The sequence below is a fragment of the Neomonachus schauinslandi genome, chromosome 13, assembly GCF_002201575.2.
Source record: "Neomonachus schauinslandi chromosome 13, ASM220157v2, whole genome shotgun sequence".
Classification (NCBI taxonomy): Eukaryota; Metazoa; Chordata; class Mammalia; order Carnivora; family Phocidae; genus Neomonachus; species Neomonachus schauinslandi.
This window is the reverse complement of record NC_058415.1, coordinates 11,792,320-11,816,312: the sequence shown is the minus strand read 5'-3', so window position 1 is coordinate 11,816,312 and position 23,993 is coordinate 11,792,320. Positions and strand designations below refer to the sequence as shown.

Genomic DNA, 23,993 nt, shown 5'->3' with positions numbered 1-23,993 from the left:
CTGAAACCAATAATACATTAAATGTTAATTAACTGAATTAAAAATTTTTAAACGTTAAAAAAATAAAAATAAAGAATCACAATTTGGCCATTACGACATGTTTTCCATGGCCCTCACTAAACACTAACTCACATGGACTCTCCCAGGGTCACTATATACCCCTTGCCCTCTTGGTGCCTATATACACTTCTTTTCCCTCTCAAGACACAGTAAAACAATGAATAATAATGATGATGATGCCTCAGGATTCCATTCGAAAGCATCCCTAAAATTTCTTCAAGAAATAGCTAATGTATTTCTAATAATAAAAACTACCTTTTACAGGTGGGAAGAAAATCTACCTAAATCAAATGTCTCAACAGTAGCAGTATTGACATTTTAGGCTGGATAATTCTTTGTTCGGGGGGAAGGGAGCCGTCCTATCCATTTTAGAATGTTGGACAGCATCCCTGACTTCCACCTGCTTGATACCAGTAGCAACTCCCCAGGTTGTAACAGCCAAAATTGTGCCCAGACGTCACCAAATGTGCCCTGGGGGGCAAATCCCACCCCCTCCCACGCCTCCATTGAAAACTTCTGACCTGGGGCGCCTGGGTGGCTCAGATGGTTAAGTGTCTGCCTTCGGCTCAGGTCATGAACCCAGGGTCCTGGGATCGAGTCCTGCATCGGGCTCCCTGCTCCTTGGGAGCCTGCTTCTCCCTCTGCCTCTCTCTCTCTCTCTGTCTCTCATGAATAAATAAATAAAATCTTTAAAAAAAAAAAAAAAAGAAAACTTCTGACCTAAATGATTATAGTAATTCTCTTAGGGAAATGGGATTACGGATGATATTCCCCCTGATTTTTTCTTTTTTTTTTAAAGATTTTGTTTATTTATTTTGACAGAGAGACAGAGTGAGGGAACACAAGCAGGGGGAGTGGGAGAAGCAGGTTTCCTGCCGAGCAGGGAGCCCGATGCGGGGCTCGATCCCAGGACCCTGGGATCATGACCTGAGCCGAAGGCAGACACTTAATGACTGAGCCACCCAGGCGCTCCCTTTCTTGTATTTTCTAAATCTTGTCTAATGAATGTATATTGTTTATATGATAAAAATAAGCTACTTGTGACTTGGGGCGAGTGGGCAGCTCAGTCGGTTAAGCATCCGAATGTTGATTACAGCTCAGGTCATGATCTCAGGGTTGTGAGATGGAGCCCCGAGTAGAGCTGCGAGCTGGGCATGGAGCCTGCTTGGGATTCTCTCTCTCCCTCTCGTTCTGCCCCTCCAGTTCATGCACTCTCTCTCTCTCTAAAATAAATAAATAAATCTTCAAATAAAATAAGCTAGTGACTTTCTACTTCTTAAAAAGAAATATCTGGGACGCCTGGGTGGCTCAGTCAGTTTAAGCGTCTGCCTTCAGCTCAGGTCATGATCCTAGGGTTCTGAGATCAAGTCCCACATGGGGGGGGGGTCCTTGCTCAGTGGGGAGCCTGCTTCTGCCTCTGCCTGCCACTCCCCCTGCTTGTGCTCTCTCTCTCTGCCTCTCTGACAAATAAATAAATAAATAATCTTAAAAAGAAATATCGTTAGCTACACAGATGCCTCAAGTTGATCCCTGAGTGAGTGCCAATGTGTGGTTCATTCAGTTTAAAAATTCAATTCAGGGGTACCTGGGTGGCTCGGTAGGTCAAGCACCCAACTCTTCGTTTTGGCTCAGGTCGTGATCTCAGGGTCATGGGATCAAGCCCCATGTTGGGTTCCTGCTCAGTGGGGAGTCTGCTTGAGATTCTCTTCTCCCTCTCCCTCTGCCCCTACCTCCTACTCCCCATGCTCACACACTCTCTCTCTCAAATAAATAAATCTTTAAAAAAATGTAAAAATAAAAACAGAAATTCAGTTCAGTCCTTAAAAATACTATCTGCCATATAGACACCTTAAATTAAACTTCTCTTCAATGTGTAAAAGACACAAAAGAAGGGACTTTAGACAAGAAAGTAGGGATCGAGGCCTCTAACCATTCAGAAAAAAAACATCTAAACCCTTCTTCAGCATGGTAAATTAGTGGGGCATTAGAAAGAGATGTAGGGGCGCCTGGGTGGCTCAGTCGGTTAAGCCACTGCCTTCGGCTCAGGTCATGATCCCAGGGTCCTGGGATCGAGCCCCGCATCAGGCTCCCTGCTCGGTGGGAAGCCTGCTTTTCCCTCTCCCACTCCCCCGCTTGTGTTCCCTCTCTCGCTGTGTCTCTCTTTGTCAAATTAATTAATTAATTAATTAAAAAAAAAAGAAAGATGTAAAGTAAAATAAAAAGTATACCTAAAACATTCCACATGTACACTTTAGTCAGAAAAATACTTGCATTGTAGGAAAAAAATAAGGCACATTTAATTCATCTTTAAGAACTTCTATATGTACAGACCATGTTAAAAAAAAAAAAGTCAAAATCAGAAAATTAAAATATCCGAATGTAAAAACACCTATTACCTCATCTTCTTGGCTGTTAGACTAGAGTTTTTCTTCGAGATATTATTACCATGAATTTTATTACTAACTATTTTAATTCAGTCTGGCAAGGCCCTATGTGCCAGGAAGAAACAAGTTCTCAGTGAAGAACTCACCGTCTATTACCCTTAAGACGGGGATGACCCTTTCCTCCATCGAGACCCCCCAAACACGCACGAAGCATCTTCTGCCCTTCTATGCTTACCCGGGGTGCTGCCAGAGGTTCACATGTCTTCTGCTCTCGGGAAGAAGCTCTCTCTTGTTCAGTGGGGTGATACCAACTGCGGCTTCCAAAATACCCATGTATTTCTTGTACCTCATCTTGTCTCTCTCAGTGCAAGGTCATGTACATTTCAGGTACTGATCAGCAGAAGCAAACGAAGTAATCTTTGCACTGCCCAAAGCCCCTGCGTTTTTAGATGCTCTGTTACCCCTAGCTCAATCTATTAAACTCAAGTGTGGGGTGAGGGTAGTGGCAAGGCTGAGGCCAAGCGACAAATAAATAAAAAAAAAGAAAAGGCTCATTCGGATTTCCCTGCAACGTCAGTATTATATAAGGCTAAAGAATTTTGAATAAGCACTAATGAAAATGACTTGCAGGACGACCGTGGTTCTAAACACAGCAATCTAACGTACACTCCCCAATTAATCCGCCCATAAATCTTTGAAGCTGCTAATCCTTCAAGTACTATGGCACAGGAGGTGATTTATCTCAAGGTCTGGAAATAATTGGCCCAAAAAGCCTGCATGCCTCTGGATGAACTAAAATCAGAAACTGACTTGCTCCTTCTACAAATACCTCTACCCAAAAAGCTGTGTTTTGACAAGTAAGGAGTTCCAGTTGTCATTTTCTAGCAAGGCATTTCTAAATGCTATAAACTCCTTGCTTGAGTCAATAGCAAAGATTAATTAATTAATGGAGAAACAATTCTGTTTGAGTTTTTTTTTTAATATCTTTTTCAAATACCTCTAGAACACAACATAGGTGAGCTCCCATTGCATAAAAATACACTGTCTGACGATGGTCAGACTCTACCCCCTCCTTGTTGTAAATGTCTCCCCTCAGCTTGGAAGACCTTTCTTGCCCTCTTTCCATGGGCTAACGGCGGGCTGTCCATCACAGTGGCCCACCTAACGAGTCATGGTACACATGGGCCGGTCTTCCCTGGGATGAAAATCTGACAATCAGCGAAATGCCCCCTTCCCGTCTGAGCTGCAAACCAGGGGAGATAGGATGCCAAGACTGTTGGCACGTATGTTCCATGCCACGTGACAGGGCTCATCACTAGCACCTAGGAAGAACTGTACCAACAGAGATGTGATGATTTCCTTTGAGCTTCTGGATCCAGCTATGCCTAAGGCCACGGTCATCCCGGGCGATCCCACTTACACTTTTATCCAAGTTAATAACTGACTTTTGTGAAATTTCGTTTGTTTGTTTTTTTTAAAGATTTCATTTATTTGACAGAGAGAGACACAGCGAGAGAGAGGGAACACAAGCAGGGGGAGTGGGAGAGAGGGAAGCAGGCTTCCCGCTGAGCCGGGAGCCCGATGCGGGACTCGATCCCAGGACCCCGGGATCATGACCCGAGCGGAAGGCAGACGCTTAACGACTGAGCCACCCAGGCGCCCCTGTGAAATTTTGTTTTAGTTGCATTTCTGTACTTCAGAAGTTCTGACTTATCCGCCTCCCTGAACAACTTCTTCAAGCTATATTTTTTCCACTGATTAGGCTAGAGGAGTTGTGCTAGCCCTTGTCTAAACAGACTCAGACATAAAAGGGAAGTAAAAGAGGAGGGAGGCATTATGGGTTAATCCTGATTAACCTAAATATCCATAGTAATTAAATGTCCCAAACTCTTCCCCATCCTGCCAAATCTTGAACCCTTCTTCTATAGATTCTCTCTTTCCTCAATAGCAAGTTTCTTTGTCTTTGTCTTTTTATTTTAACCTGAATGGCTTTGATCCGTGGTCTCCGAAGTGGGGTGTACACACCAAAAGTCCTTGGGGTATGGAAAAAAAAATTAAACCATCTGTTTCCTATTTTCTCTCATCCATTAAAAACTTAGCTTGAGTGCTTATTTTGAAATAGTCATAATATTTACTTTGAGAACTGTATATTTTAAATTACATTAAGATATGCCAGTTATAAAACTGAGGTTTACTGGAGGGAAGGCGGGCAAGGGGATGGGATAACTGGGTGATGGGCATTAAAGACAGCACGTGATGTGATGAGCACTGGGTGTTATATGCAACTGATGAATCACTAAATTCTACCCCTGAAACTAATGATACACTATATGTTAACTAACTTGAGTTTAAATAAAATCTAAAATAAAAATAATTTTTTTTTAAAAGTTACAAAGATATGCCAGTTATAAATTACTATTGTAGGGTGTGCTTAAAAATGTGAGTAGGGTGTGTGAGCAAAAATGTTTGAAGGTCAGTGGCCTAAATAACCCTTCAATCTCTCCTTAAGCCTCAGTTTCCCATTTAGAAGATGAGAGTCCTGACCAGACCAATGCAGAGTTCTATTTCAATAACAACAAAAGACTAAGAACTCCCACTTCACTTGCCTGACTATACAGTTAATATAATCTAACCCCAACAGAGTGGTGAAAACAAGGGATAAACCACTTGGTCTCGGAATATTTCATTTCTATAATATTCCTGAATATTACTCCCACTGGTTGTTCTGTAAACAATTAGTACCAGTTAGTCACAGGAATTCTTTTATAGGCTGACCTTGGTTTTGCTACAGTGGCCACCGCTGAAAAGAGCTACAAGACAGCCCTCATTTAATCATACAGGGAGATGTAATTATACTTACACAACAGTCTTTGTTCTAACAAATTGTATTTCTAATGACGCGTGATAAAAACTACTATACAGCCCTCTCAAATAAGAAATGAAGGCTGAGCTGGCAGCAACACAAAAAATCAAGTTAAACTCATCGCCCACTGGCAGCTAGTCTTTGTCTAGCCCTTGTCACGCTTTCACCCAAGTGAAAGTGACACGGTATTCCACCAATGGTACATTTTAAAGTTCCGTTTTCTATAGGAAATTTTTATGCACTTAACATACATCTTACGAAGTGATTCTTATCTATGATGACCTCACACGAAACTAAAACTGGGTCTTTCACGAGGAAAAGAATCCTTCCTTTGCAAATAATTAGAAAGAATTTGCTTTTCTTCCATAAATGAGATTGTTCTGTTTTATGATTTATTTATTTATCCATTTAAAAAATTGTCATCTTTGTGCGCACGCCTTCGTAAGAGTACTTAAGGACAATAACACAGAAAACAAAAATCTAGCGCCCCAAATTCTAGAAATTCTTTACAACTACAACTATCTGATTAAAAATCACTGATCTATTTTAAAAACAACTTTAGCGTCTGCCTTCCACTCAGGTCATGATCCCAGGGTCCTCGGATCGAGCCCCACATTGGGCTCCCTGCTCGGCGGGAAGCCTGCTTCTCCCTCTCCCACTCCCCCCTCCTTGTGTTCCCTCTCTCGCTGTGTCTCTCTCTGTCAAATAAATAAATAAAATCTTTAAAAAATAAATAAAATAAAAAACAACTTTAAGTCTCAATGATCCCAAAGAGCTTTTAAGTCAGGATACTCAAAGATACTTTAGTCTGAATGATTAAAGTTGAACATAAAAATTCACAGATCAGAGTGGTGTGTTCCCTTGAACTGATTATTTCTCCTTTATTTTTGCTGGAGGAAAACAGGGGACATCCTTCTTCCCTGGGTATTTTAACCGTTCCCGTGCTTTAGAAGTATAAAAATGGAAATGAACTAATGTCCCAAATGGGCTGTTTTACAGGGTGTGGTCTGCTTTTCAGGGAGCTGGAAAAACCCTCACTAAAAGCAGAAGAGTGAGGGAAACCACTATTTTTTTTAAAGCTTTACTGCAAATAAACCATATGACTGTATGCACGTCGTTGTATTTTCTGCCCCCTTAATATCTTCATATATAATATATATTTACATATTTGCTACTCAGGTGATCTAACAGAACACTTAAGAAAAACAGGCTCCATGGTATAAAAGAATCACCAAAGAGTTCTCGAACATTAGTTGTGGCTCTCCTAGATTCACCCGCCGCCTCTGCCCAAACCAGCCTGCTCTCTTCACAGTCATCTTCAGAATGCACGCTCTCCTGGATTTATTTAAACCATTACCTTCAACTGGATGCCACCAAATCCGTCATTCTAATTCTGTCTTTCCACCCAACCCAATACGTGTCTGAAATCGCCCCTGCCCAGCCCGCAGCCACAGCTTTTTCTGTTTCCTGCATCCTCTGCCTGGTTCGCCTGGCATGAGACCTGGAAGCCATCCTCACCTGGTCCCCTGGTGCCCACTCATACTAGCCCCGTGATGAAGGGAAAGAGAGCTGTGTGTACATGGGAAGGCTGATCTGAGTCCTACCTCTGCTGTTTAACATCTAGTGATTTCCAACAAGTTACTTGACCCTTTTGAACCTATTTTATCATCGGTAAAACTGGAATAAGACCACAACACAGGAGTGGTTTTAGTAATGCATGGGGATGATGTATATGCATTCAATCCCTATCATCTCGTCCTTCCCTCTCTCTCTTACACCTCTGCGATCTGTCCTTTTTCCACTCCCAAGACCTCTTCAAGAAACCTTCCTCAATCCTCATTTCTCTACAGGCAAGCACAAGGTGCACTTACAAACTTCTGACCCTCCCATGCACCCACAACTTCTTTCAACACATAGTTAAAGAACCAGAAAAGCCCAAGGCTGAGTGGTTTTGTGGGGGAAAAACAGAGACTGAAAAAACAGGCAGGCTGAAAGGAACAAGGACCCAGGGGCTGGAGTGAGAGTTGGAAACCCTGAAAAAGAGAACATAGGTGGTACCCACCAACTACAGAGGTTCTCCCTTATAACAGTCGCCACATTTTTAACCTCTGCTGCAGAATAATTAATAGCCAACATTAAAATCACTTAATTAACTATTCCTCCCAAATATTGTGTATACATAATAATTCATGGATTCCTCATTCCTAAGAAATAAAAAACTTCCCACTCCTCATGTGCGGGAAATCTGCTCCCTATTGCTTTTGGAAGAAACTGTGTTCGTATTATGTTTCTACTCTGAACCTAGAGTTGTAGGATTCTAGCGGTTCTCTTGCTTGGGCACAGATGAGTGAGGAGGCAATGCACAGAATTTAGAACACTGACAGGAGCTGGCTTAAGTCAAGAAGGGCTTGGCCATTAGTTGGGTTAGGAGGGTATTAGTCCCTTCTGCTCTGCAATTTCAGGGACAGCGTCTCTGGAACTTGGTAGGGACTACACCAGCTCCGAAGCATTGAGATAAAAGCGGTCAGCTTTGACAAGTGTAGTTCACACAATCCCACGATTCCGCTGCTGACACACCCCTCCACTCCCAGCATGACTGGGGGCACCACACTGCCCAGGACTGAAGTCCAGCTCCCCCTCTAATTAGCTCTGTGATCTTGGTCACCACTTAAGGTCTCTTTGCCTCAGTTTTTCCATCTACAAATGGGGTTAATAATAGCACTGACCTCATAGGGTTGTTTTATTTATTTATTTTTTTAAAGATTTTATTTATTTATTTGAGACAGAGAGAATGAGAGACAGAGAGCATGAGAGGGAGGAGGGTCAGAGGGAGAAGCAGACTCCCTGCCGAGCAGGGAGCCCGATGCGGGACTCGATCCCGGGACTCCAGGATCATGACCTGAGCCGAAGGCAGTCGCTTAACCAACTGAGCCACCCAGGCGCCCCCATAGGGTTGTTTTAAAAACTAAATCAGTCACCATGTGTAAAGCATTTAGCACATGTAATGCACAGCACTTCACACATGTAATGCACACCATGAAAGTGTGTGTTATTTTCTTTTCCTTGCTAACTAATTGCGGCTTCATTTTTTCCAGAAAGCTCTCTTTGGTTGAAGGCCTCCCACCCCCCACCCCAGACCCAGCTAGGTTACTCCTTCTTTGGGCCTCTCAAATACTTTCTGCTTAAATCTGTCAAAACTGGAAACACAGAGTTTAAATTATGTATTTAAGCATGTGCAGAGGATAGGGTAGGTCCTCTGGGCCATGGAAGAAGATTAATTAAAGGAAAGAAGGAATCCTGGCAATTGAGGGGGTTGACTTCCCAATCTATCTGGGCCTGCCCCCAACCCTCTGCAGTAATGGTCTGCCTGATTGTCAGATACAGGTTTGGATCCAGGCAGAGCCCTGGTCAGCGATCAGTGCTGCAGCTGAGCTGGGTGCAGAGCCTCAGAGTGGGGCCCCATGGAGGAGCCTCATCCAGCCCTGAAGCTATAATCCTGATGAACCCAGAAGACACTGTGTAGTTTTAAGGCAGAAGAACCCGATTATGTGAGCCCCAGGCTCACTCTCCCGGGATATCAGTGGGAGAAGGTGGAGTGTGTCGTTACAGCTGCTGTCTTAGCAGTTCACTTGGTTTCAGGCAGGATTTCTTACTCCGCCCAAATTAGTTTGCTAGGGCTGCCGTAACAAAGTACCTCATACTAGGGAACTTAACCAGCAGAAATCTTACAATTTATTCAGCTCATGGTTCTGGAGGCTGGAAGTGCAAGATCAAGGTGTTGACAGGTTGGTTCGTTCTGAGGACCACGAGGCAGGGCTCTCTCCTTGGCTTGTAGATGGCTGTCTTCTCCCTGTGACTTTACATTATCTTCCCTCTGTACCTGTCTGCATCCAAACGTCCTCTTCTTATAAGGACACCAGTCGTATTCAATTAGGGCCCACCCTAATGACCTCATTTTAACTTCATTACCTCTGTAAAGACCCCATCTCCAAATAAGGTCACATTCTGAAGGACTAGGCATTAGGACTCCAACATATGAATTTGGGGGGGCGGCGGCGGGGAATACGATTCAACTCATAACGCTGCCTAAAGTGAAAAAAATGTAAAACTCTTGTGAAGTTTTGCCCTGTGATGGAGAAAGACAAAAGCCCAGAAGTACCTGGTGGCCTGGACATGTCCAGCCTGCGATTTGGTCCAGCCCAGGCTTCATAGCAAACCAGCTAGGAAAAAAATCCTCCGTGTTCAAGATGCGCCAATGTCTGATAGTGTGAGAATGAGCTGGTCTCTGGTAGCGGAAGCTGAATCCATTAAAACGGGAATTCAAGAAGCCGAATCGCACTTCAAACTCTTAGGCACAAGTGAGAAAGACCAGGGCTGTGCAGACAGCACTCTGCCCGTGTGGGAAGTCAGTGCAAGGGTCTGCTGTAACTGCTGGAGCGCTCACTCACTCAAGATCGGCTTCTCATTTAAAACTTTCCTGTAAGGGGCGCCTGGGTGCCTCAGTTTAGTTAAGCGTCTGCCTTTGACTCAGGTCATGATCCCAGGGTCCTGGGATCGAGCCCCGCATCAGGCTCCCTGCTCGGCGGGGAGTCTGCTTCTCCCTCTCCCACTCCCCCCTCCTTGTGTTCCCTCTCTCGCTGTGTTTCTCTCTGTCAAATAAATAAATAAAATCTTAAAAAAAAAAAAACTATCCAAAATTTTTGTTTAAAAAAGCTTTTTTTACATAACTGGTTCTGCTTTTTCCCAACCTGTATCTGGACAGTATTATCAAGTTTAGGGTACCTGTTACCATCATGTAATTATTCTCATTATACTGTACACGCTACTAAAAATAAAGAGCAAATTTTAATTTGATGAATCAGCCCGCTATTTCCTAAACAATAGATTTTTTTTTTTAAGATTTTATTTATTTATGTGACAGAGAGAGACACAGTGAGAAAGGGAACACAAGCAGGAGGAGTGGGAGAGGGAGAAGCAGGCTTCCCCACCGAGCAGGGAGCCCGATGCGGGGCTCGATCCCAGGACCCCGGGATCATGACCTGAGCCGAAGGCAGACGCCCAACGACTGAGCCACCCAGGCGCCCCGACGATAGATTTTTTTTTGCGAGCACTTCTGCCATTGGACACATTTGAAATAGGAAAACACTTCCCTCCGCTGATGGTTCTATGGCCCATAGAAAAAGTAAGAGACAGTTCCTTGTTGGGCTCAACAACACATTTTAACCGGCTTCAAAAAATTAGGTCTGTTTCCCTGAGCTTTCTATGATGGCCCAGAAGGTAGGTATGATGTCCTATTCATCTTGGTATCTCTAGGACTTCTCCTTGCTCAGGAACCAGCATATGACAGACACCCAATAATATTGGGTTTTACTTCCTTATTAAGAGGCAGCAAGGTATAATGGTTTAGACCCTACACTCTAGAACCAGACTGCCTGTGTTTGAATCCCGGCTTCATACTTAATTAGCTGAGTGGCCTTGGCAAGTCTTTTAAACTCTCTGAGCCTCAGTCTCCTCATCTGTAAATAGGGAATGATAGTAGCACCCACTTGTTAAGATTGGGTGAGAATTAAATTCTATGAACATATGCAAAACTCTTAGGGCCTGGACCATATGAAGTGCTATTATTCTTTACTCAGCAAATACTTACTGGCCCAGGTTCTATGGACTGAATATGTCCCTCCAAAATTCTGCAATTGAAGCCCTAATCCCTCGGGTGATAGTATGTGGACGTGAGGTGTTTGGGAGGTAAATTAGGTTTAGATGAGGTCATGAAATCAAGATCCTCATAACTGGGTAAGTGCCCTCCCAAGAAGAGGGAGAGCAAGATCACTCTCTCTATCCATGCTCATGCACCCCGGAAAAACCATGGGAGCACACAGTGAGAAGGTGGCCTTCCGCAAGCCAGGAAGAGGGCCCTCACCAAGAACCCCACCCTGCTGGCACCCTTTTCTCGCACTTCCTGCCCTCCAGAACTGTGAAAAATAAATGTCTGTTGTTTAAGCCCCCCAGTCTATGGCATCCTGTTATGGAAGCCTGAATGGACTAAGGTCCTAGATCCAGCTCAGACAGGTCTTTCAGCTCAATGGGTGCCACTCCCTCAATCAGCCCTGGGTTCCTCAACCCATTTTCAGTGCTCTGGAGTGAACCACTTCGACTCCCCAAGTGTCCACTTAGATCTCCTCTCAGTCCTGCCCTTTGGCTGCTGAGGCGCCACTAGCCTTTGATCTGCCTATATCTTCCCATCTGGAGGACTCCTGGCTCTCCTGGTGGGGCCCTCTGCCTGACCAGTCCTTCCAGCCTCCAGCATCAGCCAGGCTCCAGAAGGTGAGTGCACACTGCTCAGAGCATCAACGTTCGGACCTCGTCTGTCTCCCTATTCCAGCCACCCTTGTGCCTGCAGCTGGGCCAGACTGCTGTCTTGTGTCACTCCTCAGTCTCTAATTACGTATTTGTATTTACCTGTTTACCAGCTGCCTCCCCCTCCAGACTGTAAGCTCTGCTCTGAGGGTGGAGGCCTATTTTGCTGACACTATGTCAATTTCCTACTGAGTTTTCTAGTCCAGCCCAACACTCACTCATTCATTCACTGGTTGGACAGCCACTGAACCACTCCCTATCCAACACTGACTGACACTGGACATACAGAAATACCCAGGCCTCCCCGCCCTCAAGAATCACCCAGTCTAACGAAGGGACAACTGTATGCTATAATACGGATGTGAGTGACTGTGGGACAACAGGGAGAGGGGACAATTCTGTCTGAGCATCCTAGCTTGGGAAAACCTTCGTAGGGAAGGTACTTGGGTTAGGTCTTAATAATATGCAGATATCCCTTAGGCTGACAAAAAGATCTGAAGCATCAGGCAGAGAGGAAAGTATCCCCAAGAGCCAGAAAAAGCATAACAGCAAAGAGCGTTCTCAGACCAGTAAGCAGAGCGAGCACCTCTGAGCCCAGGGCCGGAGAGAGACAGGCAGCAGAGTCTACACAGAGCAAGGGTAGGGCGGATACCATTCCCTCCAGCTAACACAGCCTTCCCCCGCCTAGATGCCACTCAGCCATTATGTAGCGAACACATCCACTGTTCCAGTCACTGAGATGAGCATTCTACATGCATTACCTTGTTCGATTTTCACAACCAGCTTAAGAAGTGGTTATAACATCTCCCTGTTTTCAGATGAAGACATTCAGGCACCCTGTGACTAGGCAGTTTGCCCACGGCCACACGGGTAATAAGTAGTAGAGGTGTGATTCCTACCCAGGTTGGTCTGATTATAAAATTCATGCCTTCTTTACACTCACTGAGCCTGGGCAGGTGCCTTGGGGCCCTTGGTATGTCACCATCATAATGAAATGTAACTGCCATTTATTTGTCTCCCTCTAGAAGGTGGGTCTCGTGAGAGCAGACTCTGCTCTGCCCACCATTGTATCCCTAGCACCTGGCACGTTGCCTGGTAGAGTACAGGCATTAAGAGTGTGTGTTAAGAATACACAAGTGCAGGGCGCCTGGGTGGCTCAGTTGGTTGGGCGACTGCCTTCGGCTTGGGTCATGATCCTGGAGTCCCGGGATCGAGTCCCGCATCGGGCTCCCTGCTCGGCGGGGAGTCTGCTTCTCCCTCTGACCCTCCTCCCTCTCATGCTCTCTGTCTCTCATTCTCTCTCTCTCAAATAAATAAATAATCTTTAAAAAAAAAAGGGGGGGGCGCCTGGGTGGCTCAGTTGGTTAAGCGACTGCCTTCAGCTCAGGTCATGATCCTGGAGTCCCGGGATCGAGTCCCGCGTCGGGCTCCCTGCTCAGCAGGGAGTCTGCTTCTCCCTCTGACCCTCCCCCCTCTCATGCTCTCTATCTCATTCTCTCTCTCTCAAATAAATAAATAAAATCTTAAAAAAAAAAAAAAAGAATACACAAGTGCAGGGACGCCTGGGTGGCTCAGTCGTTAAGCGTCTGCCTTCAGCTCTGGTCATGATCCCCGGGTCCTGGGATCGAGCCCCCACATCGGGCTCCTTGATCAGCGGGGAGCCTGCTTCTCCCTCTCCCTCTGCCTGCCACTCCCTCTGCTTGTGATCTCTCTCTCTCTCTGTCAAATAAATAAATAAAATCTTTAAAAAAAAAAAGAATACATGAGTGCATGGGAGAGTGACTCTTGATCTCAGAGTCATGAGTTCAAGCCCCATGTTCTGAGTAGAGATTACTTTTTTTTAAAAGATTTTATTTATTTATTATTTATTAGAGTGTGGGAGGGGAGCAGAGGGAGAGAAAGAATCCCAAGCAGACTCCCCGCTGAGTGTGGAGCCCTAGGCGGACACAGATCTCAGGACCCTGAGACCACAACCCCAGCTGAAATGAAGTTGGATGCTGAACCCAGGAGCCCCGAGATTTTTTTTTTAAGTTATAATGAAAAGAATGAGGGGCACCTGGGTGGCTCAGTCGTTAAGCTTCTGCCTTCGGCTCAGGTCATGATCCCAGGGTCCTGGGATCGAGCCCCACATCGGGCTCCCTGCTTGGTGGGAAGCCTGCTTCTCCCTCTCCCACTCCCCCTGCTTATGTTCCCTTTCTCGCTGTGTCTCTCTCTGTCAAATAAATAAATAAAATCTTAAAAAAAAAAAACAAATCACTGAAGCTGGGGGTGGTCCTGGGGACGCCAAGACACTGTCTCTGCACAGGAGAAGCGTTGCGAAATGCTTCCTGTCCAGTCCTGTCTGTTACAGGAGGAGAGCCCACAGGGGCCCGGCAGGAATGCAAAGGTGTGCAACTGGCTGAGTGGGATCAGGGACAGACAAGTCTAAAGTAGAGTAAAGAGACTAACTCAGCTCCTGGCCGATCAGCAAGTACCAGGCAGAGCTGAGCAGCTAGTTCATAGCCACTGACAGTAAACCCTCTCTGCTAACGACAGGTACCCCCAAATGATAACCTAGAACACCTTGGGCAGTATTTGGCCTTCTTCCAAAACTCAAAAGAAATGCTCTACATCCTCAGATACAATGAAGATTCCTTTAAAATTAAATGTAAAATAAAATTAGGGGATGTTTGTCTGAACTGCATGAAACCAGCAGGAAGGGTGGAACACAGCTCAGCTTCAGAAGACCCCAGAGCGCTGGGTTGCCACTGTCCTTCTTGGCTTTCTCTTCTGTAGCAAACCCGACCTTCATAACCCGGACGTCAGCACCCCTGCTCTGAATCGGCTTATGCCCAGTTACGCTAAGGAGACTAGACACTTAGTAGCACAGATCCTAAAGCTATTAAGCTGAACAGCAAATACATGAAGGGAAGAAAAGTAAAATTCAAGGTCACTACCTGCATAAAGGGTTCTTGCTCCTGGTTGACAAAGCTCACCTTGGTTCTAAGCTAAGTATGATTGGTGGTGACAGGCAAGAAGAGGGAGAGGGTTCAGTAGTGACTCCAGGACTATGGCCTGAAGGACTAACGGGGCTTCTGGTCTGATGAGGAAAGTGCACACTTGACCCTGGGGTCCCCAAGCAGCATATCCCACTACCCGGTAATGCTGGGCTTCCTGGAAGGGGTGGAAAAGCCAGGCCCATACAACTACAGCATCCACTAGCCGGTGACAGCCCGTCCCTCCCCACTCTGCAACCAACCCCGCAGACATGCCCTTACTCCCCAGTTTACACAGAGTCTGTGGGCCTGGTCTCCTAAGAGCCTTCTGCCCCTGCCTTCCCTATCCCAGGGGTTTCTCTTCCTCCAGCCACCCCTCCCCACCGCATCCCTGCATTTCAGTTCCCAGCACTCGTGTCTGCCTCCCTCAATGCTACCCCCTCCCCTGGCTCCACCAAGCTCCTGCATGCACAGGGCACCCAGCTACCCTCCAGCTTTGTCCCTTCCCCGACTCTTGCTCCAGTCTGACACTTCCAAATGCCTCCAAACCACTGGTTCTCAACACACAATCCCCAGACCAGCAGCATCAGCATTGCCTGATTACTTGTTAGAGAGGCAGATTCTCAAGCTCCACCCCAGACCCACCAAATCAGAAGCTAAAAACTCAGGGAGTGCAGCTGCAGATATGTGTTTGGACAAGCCGTCCAGGCGATTCAGATGGTTAATGTTTGAGAACCAATGCACTACACACTTGCACTTGTTTATCCTGTGGCTGTCTCAAACAATTCTCAAATGTTTCTAAATCCAGCCTAATTCCCTATTTCTCGTAATGCTGCCTACATTTCCCAGTAATACAAGAGCAAAACAGCACAACCCAAGTTCGATATGGTGGGCCTCCAAAATGCAACAGGTATTTTTAAAATTCATGATTAATTTGTGACTGTAGGGCATGAAGGTAATTCTCCACACGACTACAGAGCAAAACACTGCCGTGCAGCTTGGGAAAGAAAAAACAAAATGAACTAACTCAGGCAAAATGTCTATCAGTGTATCTTCCATTTGGAGGTACATGAAGAGTACCCCAATAAAATACAGACAATATATTGTATATATAAACAATTTACTAATAGGATTTTTAAAGCATTTTACTGTATATTTTAATAAGTAGAATGGATAAATATTAACCTGCACAATATCAAACAATATTTTAGTTAAAGTGTTTCAAATGTCCATTATTAGCACCAATCCTTTTTTGGGGGGTGGTGTGATGTGCACACATTTGGTGTGTTATTAACGTTTGAGAGGTGCATGATTTTTTCGTGTGCATTAAATCAGCATGTAGAATAATAGGTCCCTGCCTACTTACTCCCCTTCAACTCGAAGAAACTACATATTCATTAATTCTTCACTCAAATCCTTTGGAACATCAGGTACTACCCGCATGAGGCCCTAAGGCAAATAAAAGGATGAGCCAAAACTTTCAAAATTTCAAAAGAGCAATGGGCTCAATTTACATTTTCAGTGTCCTAAACCATGGAAACTAGGGAATCTATTAAAAACTGATTTTCCTTTCTCTGTCTAGTTTTCCTTTAAAAAAGAATAAAAGTGGGGTGCCTGGGTGGTTCAGTCACTTAAGCGTCTGCCTTCTGCTCAGGTCATAATCCCGGGGTTCCTGGGATCAAGCCCCATGTCGGGCTCTCTACTCAGCGGGGAGTCTGCTTCTCCCTCTACCCCTCCTCCTGCTCATGCTCTCTCTCTTTCTCTCTCTCTCAAATAAATAATAAATAAATAAAAATTAAAAAGAATAAAAGGAAAAAAAGTCAGGAACAAATGGCCTAATAAATAAGCACGTGAAAAGATGCTCAACATCATTAGCCATCAGAAAATGTGAATCAATGGGCGCCTGGGTGGCTCAGTTGGTTAAGCGACTGCCTTCAGCTCAGGTCATGATCCTGGAGTCCAGGAATCGAGTCCCGCATCGGGCTCCCTGCTCGGCAGGGAGTCTGCTTCTCCCTCTGACCCTCCCCACTCTCATGTGCTCTCTCTCATTCTCTCTCTCAAATAAATAAATAAAATATTTAAAAGAAAAAGAAAATGTGAATCAAAAAAACCACGTCACACAGGGGCGCCTGGATGGCCCAGTCATTTGAGCTTCTGGCTCTTGATTTCGGTTCAGGTGGTGGTCTCAAGTTGTGATCTCAGGTCGAGGGATAGAGCCCCATGGCAGGCTCAGCCCTCAGCACTGAGTCTGCTTGCCCCTCTCCCTCTCCGCCCCCCACCTCTGCTTGCACGCATGTACACACACACTCTCTCTCTCTCTCTCAAATACATAAAAATAAATAAAATCTTAAAAAAAAAAAACATGTCGCACCAACTAGGATGGCTAAAATAAAAAAGACAAGAAGTGTTGATGAAGATGTTGGGAAATTGGAGCTGTCATACATTGCTGATAGGAGTCTAAGGTGGTACAGCTACTTTGGAAAGTCGTCTGGCAGTTCCTGAAAATGTCAAACACAGAGTTATCATCTGTTTTTCACTTGTAGGTATGTACCCAAAAGGAATGAAAACATATGACCACATAAAAACATTTGTACATGAATGTTCACAGCAGCATTATTCATAATATTATGCCAAAAAATGGAAGCAACCCAAGTGTCCATCAACAGATGAATGGATAAACAAAATGTGGCATACACATATAATGGACCATTAACTGGCAATAAGAAGGGTAAAGCACTGAATCATGCTACCGTGTAGATAAACCATGAAAACATTATGCTAAATGAAAAAAAGGCCAGATATACAGGACCACATACTGTGTAATTCCATTTATATGAAAGGTCCTGAATAAGCAAATCTGTAGACAGAAAGTAGATTAGTGGTTGTTTAGCATGGGGAGGGAAAGGGATTGGGAGATGCCAGCTAGGGGATGGAAAAGGTTCATGGAGGAGTGGTATACTTTTTAGAATACCTGGCAATAAAAATATCCTGAAGTTGATTATGGTAATGGTTGCACAACTCTGGGAATATACTCAAAACCAATGCATTGTATACTTAAAATAGGTGAATTGTATGGCATGTGAATTATATCTCAGTAAAATTATTATTAATTTTTTTGAGAGAGAGAAAGAGAAAGAGTGTGTGTGAGCGGGGGGAGGGGCAGATGGAGAAGGAGAGAGAGAATCTTAAGCAGCCTCCAAGCTCAGTGCAGTGCCGGACATGGGGCTCAACCTCACGACCCTGAGACCATGACCTGAGCCGAACTCAAGAGTTGGACGCTTAACCGACTGAGCCACCCAGGGGTCCCAATAAAATTACTTTCTTAATGGCCTAAAGCAAGAAGAGAATTACAGATTCAGTTAACTAAAAAGTATTAGGTACCTCAAATATGTAGCTTCTTCTGTCTTTTTTATATTATAAATTTCTCCCAAATGAAAATAAGAGATAGATTTCTACTATCATTTTAAAATTTACAAGCACTTGGGGCGCCTGGGTGGCCCAGTCGTTAAGTGTCTGCCTTCGGCTCAGGTTGTGATCCCAGGGTCCTGGAATTGAGCCCCGCATCGGGCTCCCTGCTCAGCGGGGAGTCTGCTTCTCCCTCTCCCACTCCCCCTGCTTGTGTTCCCTCTCTCGCTGTGTCTCTCTCTGTCAAATAAATAAATAAAATCTTTTAAAAAAATAAAAATAAATAAAATTTACAAGCACTTTTACAAATAAGGTTCTTTGCAGTCCTTACTATAATCTTAAAGGGAGATAATTATGCCCCTACCTTTCTATTTAGGAATGTGGACACTCAGAGTATATGAGGTCTACTCCCCCCAAGTCAGGTGTTCAGGGCAGATGTTAGTCCTGCACCTAAATCCTGTGTCCTTTCTTCTATACTCTGTAGCATCTCAGGGTGTCACATAGCTACTGACTGGCCTATGTGCAGAGATGGCAAGGCTGACTATCTCAGTAAGGAGAATGCCCACATCTTGCCCAGCTACAATAATGCTACATTCAAGCCAAGGATAATCTTTTTTGTTTTAAAGATTTTATTTATTTTTTGACAGAGAGAGACACAGCGAGAGAGGGAACACAAGCAGGGGTAGTGGGAGAGGGAGACGCAGGCCGCCGAGCAAGGAGCCCGATGCGGGGCTCGACCCCAGGACCCCGGGACCATGACCCGAGCCGAAGGCAGATGCTCAACGACTGAGCCACCCAGGCGCCCCAAGACAAGTATAATCTAACTGATCACTCATCAGAGGTCTTACTTTTAAATCCTTTGCTCTTTGGGAATTTATTTCAGTTTTGGCTCATCTTTTTATTTGCCTAAGGACCTAGTGCATGTAGTACCTGATGTTCCAAAAGATAATGAATACGGGGCACCTGGGTGGCTCAGTTGGTTAAGCATCTGCCTTCGGCTCAGGTCACGATTCCAGGGTCCTGGGATCGAGCCCTGCATCAGGCTCCCTGCTCCGCAGGAAGCCTGCTTCTCCCTCTCCCACTCCCCCTGCTCGTGTTCCCTCTCCCGCTGTGTCTCTCTCTCTGTGTCAAATAAATAAAATCTTAAAAAAAAAAAAAAATTAAGATATCAATGAATACATAGCTTCTTGGAGGTGAAGGGGGATTTGTAGACAGGGACAATTCTACATGGAAGAACAATGGAAAGAACCATGGTCTAGGGTAGGAAGACCACAACTGGCTTCAGTTTTCTCATCTGTAAAATGAGAGGAAAAAAGAAATACCTCTCTCAAGGTCATTATAAAGATTTAATGAAAATGTGTCGGAAAGTACCTAATTTGCAACAGGCATGGATTCTAAATCAAATAGTCCAGGGACGCCTGGGTGGCTCAGTCGGTTAAGGGTCTACCTTCAGCTCAGGTCATGATCTCAGGGTCCTGGGATCGAGCCCCGGTTCAGGCTCCCTGCCGAGTGGGGAGTCTGCTTCTCCCTCTCCCTCTAACCCTCCTCCCTGCTTGTGCTCGTTCTGTCTCAAATAAATTCTCCCTCTGCCTGCTGCTTCCCCTGCTTGTGCTCGCTTGCTCTCTCTCTCTGACAAATAAATAAATAAAATCTTTGGGAAAAAAATAAAAAAAATAATAAAACACTTCAAATTCTCCTTTAAAAAAAATAAAAAATAAATCAAATAGAGACCAGTGGGTTCTTTCAAACATTCGGGCTACTAAAACCTCAGATCTTGAGAATGATGAGCAACGTCATCCATTTTTACTAAACTCCCCAAATGATTCCTCTGGCATCACTGAAAAAACCATTCACTGGACACATTCTAAGGAATTTTTTTCTCATGTGTGGACTACAAAACAGCATTTGTTCACCAATAAAACTCTGAATTATATTGCTATTTCAGAAGAGAACAACGCAGCAGAAGAAGGAAAACCTTTTCTCTTTTGCCTTACTACCATTACAAGGAGACAACAATCTGAATTTCTGCAAATACAAGAATATCCTCAAGAGGGAGAATTTTTGTCTAATTTTGCCCATTTGAATTATCTTTTATTCCTCATTTCAAAGGTATTTTTCAGTCAAAGGAAGCTGTAAGTTCCTTCCTACAAGTCAATAGCTTCTTTCCGATAAAGGTCATAACACAGGAAAAGTCAAGTATCTTACTAAAAGAAAAAAGAATCTGGGAAGAATTTGAAGGATTTCCCACTACTCAGCTACTTAGTAAATCTTCCCAATATCCTTGATCACTTATGTATTAGAAACCACATTCTTTTTTTTTTTTAGAGATTTTTTAAGAGATTTTATCTTTAGAGATTCTTAAAGTAATTTTTAAAGATTTTATTTTTAAGTAATTTCTACACCCAACATGGGGCTCCAACTCACAATCCCAAGAGATACATGCTCTGCTGAGCCAGCCAGGCACCCTGAAACCACATCCTTGACCCATAACAATGACTCTCTTAGCTCATGAATGAAACCGCTTTTCTTAGTTTGCCAATTCATATTTATGTTCTCATTGAAATGCATGTCCCCAGATCACAAGCTGGGCAATTTTAAGCAGATGCAGACAAATGCATCTTACATTTCATTATTACAAGGCTTTCCTCAATTATACAAACATTTTTATAACTAGAAATAATGTTGTTGGACCATTAGACTCATTTAACATGAAAGCAGAAACAAAATACATATGGGTAATTTGGGAAAATTATTTCAAATCTGCTTTCTGAAGTCCTGCTGTGACCTCCTCCTATATTTACCAAGCAACTTTTTCCTTTTTTTTTCTTTTTTTGAAGATTTTATTTATTTATTTGACAGAGAGAGACAGCATGAGTGGGGAGGAGGGGGAGAGGGAGCCCAATGTGGGGCTCAATCCCAGGATCCTGGGATCATGACCTGAGCCAAACGCAGACGCGTAACCGACTGAGCCACCCAGGTGCCCCGCACCAGCTTTTTCCTTAAGGTTTATTCAACTACTTTCAAAAATGTGTTTGAGTCACTGTTAGAAAAATAATAATAAACCCAATATAAACAGGATACCTAAAATAAAACCAGTTAAAAGAAACAGATAAATGTCACCAGGCATCTACTTATTAATGTGCATCTAGTTAATCAGTGCGTTTGAGCCCTGGTAGCTCCATTCCTTTGCAGCCAAAACAAAAAGGAAACCCTCATGAGTTTTGGGTTGTTTGTTTAAAGAAAGCATATGCACTCTAAGAACCTGGAGCTATAGTACCATGTCCACCAGGACAGTGACCCAGGAATCTCTACATGTTTATATATTTTCTTTGAACATGATTTTACTTTTACTTTACATTCCGATTCAGCCTTTTCTCCACCCTACAAAAATATATCATTTAAAGTATCCAGAAGTTGTGGGGCTGAGGAGAGGGGAGAATGGGGTATTGTTTAATGGGTAGAGTTTTTGTTTGGAACAATGAAAAAGTTCTGGAAATGGAGAGTCGGGATGGTTGCATTGTCAGTGTACTTAACGTCACTGAATCATACATTTAAAACGATTAAAATGGTGAATTTCATGTTATATATATTTTATCATAATAATAAGCCAAAGAAGGGGATTGGGGGGATAGGGTAACTGCGGGATGGACATTAAGGAGGGCATGTGATGTAATGAGCACTGAGTATTATATAAGACTGATGAATCACTGACCTGTACCTCTGAAACCAATAATACATTATATGTTAATTAACTGAATTAAAATAATTTTCAAAAAAAGAAAAAAATAATAACAGTCAAAGAATAAAAGTATCCAGAAACAAAAAATTCACAGGCTAGTATGCTAATCACATGTCCAAATCTCGTTGAGGAGCCTGACACTGCGGTGGAGGGGCTGTGACCCCTGCGGCTTAAGTGTGTTTGTCCTGCTTTGGCAAAATGAAGGTTCAAATGTAGGACTTGATGAAAATGTGCGTATTGTAAATCACTTCTTCACACTGGACAGAGTACTTCACCCCAAGATACCCTAGGCCGGTGCTTTTCAAACGTTATTGTGCAAACGATCCCCGGGGGGTCTTGAACCAGCAGGTCTGGGCCCACTTTTAACAGGCCCCCAGGTGAAGCCGCTGGTGCCCTGGACCTCACTTGAAGCCGCAAGGCCCCAGAGCCCCATCCATCTAACCTTCAAGAACCACGGGCCCCTCACCGGGAAATGAGGGTTGATCACACCTCTCAGGTGAACTGGTTAAGGACGGAAATTATCTGCCAACCACCGTTTGTAAAAATGCGTTTAGACACACAGAAAGCCGTCATGACCAGGGGGCTTCCCAAGTGTCCCCACCCACCTCCGGGACTAGGAAGCTGCCACAGACGGCTAGGACAGTTGACAGAGTGGCAGTTTCGCAGAAAGTCTTCACGCAGACTTCAAAACAGTACTTCTCAAGCTCGAAGAATGCCTGGAATTCAGTGGCCTTTATCCAACAGAAAGATCTCCAACTCGGTTTTGACTGAGTTCCCTATAGAAGAGCCCTGCAGCCTTGAACACTGACAACGCCCCGCATGTTAAAGGGAAGGGGGGAAAAACCCTCGAAGGCTCTTTGGCGCTTGGGGCACAGATCGCGGCTCCGCGGGTAACTCTGGCCCGCGGGCAGCTCCGGGACTGTGCAGTCGGGCTCTCGGTTGTGCGAGGTTTGCAAGCCCCGTGGCTGAGACCCGCCCGAGACTCTGCTGGCAATCCCCACCTGCTTGCAACCAACCAGCGCCTCCCTCGGCCCCATGGCACCAGCTCCTACCCCTTCCACTACCGCAAACGCTGGCTGCGCCAACAGAAGCTCAGAGGCCCTTTTATCCTGGTTAAAGAGAAGCTCAACAGAAAGTGAAACGGTCCCTATTCCTTGGGGGAGAAGGCGCCAAGCCAGGTAGGAAAAAGACGGTGGCTCCCAGGCACCTGTAGCTGCCACAGGTGCGGGCCAGAACCCACTTCCAAACGATCCCCCAAGAAAAACCTATGGTGCGCTGAAGTCCCCCGGGAGGACGGGGAGGCAGAAGTCCGCTAGGCATCCCCAGAGAGGAAAAAATCAGTGCCCAATAAAGTGCACCGCGAATCCACAGGGAGATGGGGGGGCATCAACTCGCTGCCCTTCACCTCCGCTCGCACGCCGATCCAAGGCGCCAGTGCCCCGCCACACCCCGCAAATCCCTCGCTCGCAGGGTCCGGACCCGTGGGAGGCATCCCGGCGACGCCCGAGCCCTGGCGGCCGCGGGGCGCGCGACTGGGGGTCGGGGAGGGGAGGGAGAAGGGTACTCGCCTGCGGGCTGGGGGCGGCCGCAGTCGGCGGACTCCCGCGCAGGACGAAGGCGGCTCCCGGGGGCGCAGGGACGCGCTCCGACGCGGCGCCGGCTGGTGGGCGGGTGTCCCCTGCGCTGCCCGCGCTCGTCGCTGGCGGCGCCTGGCCGGAGCCGGAGTGCGGGACGCTGCCCAGGGAATGGGCGGGCACGAATAGCCTTGGTCGCTGCTCCTTGTATTATTGTGGACTCAAGCTATTTCCTGTTTGGAGGTTTGGGAGAAAGAAAAAAAAAAAAAAAGAATCCAGGGTGGTGGCAGGGGGAGTGGGCGGGCGGAGAGCCAGAGAGCCGCGGCCCGGAGGGGAGGAGGGTGGGTAGCGGCCGTCACCTGCTTCCTCGAGACCCCAAGGGTTCCAGGTGCCCGAGTCTGGGGCAGGAGACGCAGCTTACTGCAGCTCTACTTTGGGGTGTTGGCACGACTAGGGGGGCACGCACGCGCCACCCAGCGGTGGGGCCGGGACTGTGGCCGCAGGGACCACCCAGTCCCCCCAGTCGCTACATCCATTCCACTGCCTCTTCCCTTCTCTGCGAAACTGCCGCTGTGCTTTCTTTCCGCCCCAGGGCAAAAGTGATTCGATGTGCTGCTTGCTTTATTCGTTCTCTGG

The 23,993-nt window shown here is 45.4% G+C and overlaps 1 protein-coding gene across 1 annotated transcript in view; it reads right to left on the bottom strand.

Annotated features, from left to right (window-relative positions):
* TJP2 (tight junction protein 2) overlaps nt 1-23,505 on the bottom strand; it is a 121,613-nt gene extending 98,108 nt beyond the window's left edge. The window contains 1 exon segment of the mRNA XM_021694355.1: nt 23,352-23,505. The gene's annotated coding sequence lies outside the window, so the exon portion shown is untranslated.
* Nucleotides 23,506-23,993: the final 488 nt, after the last annotated feature.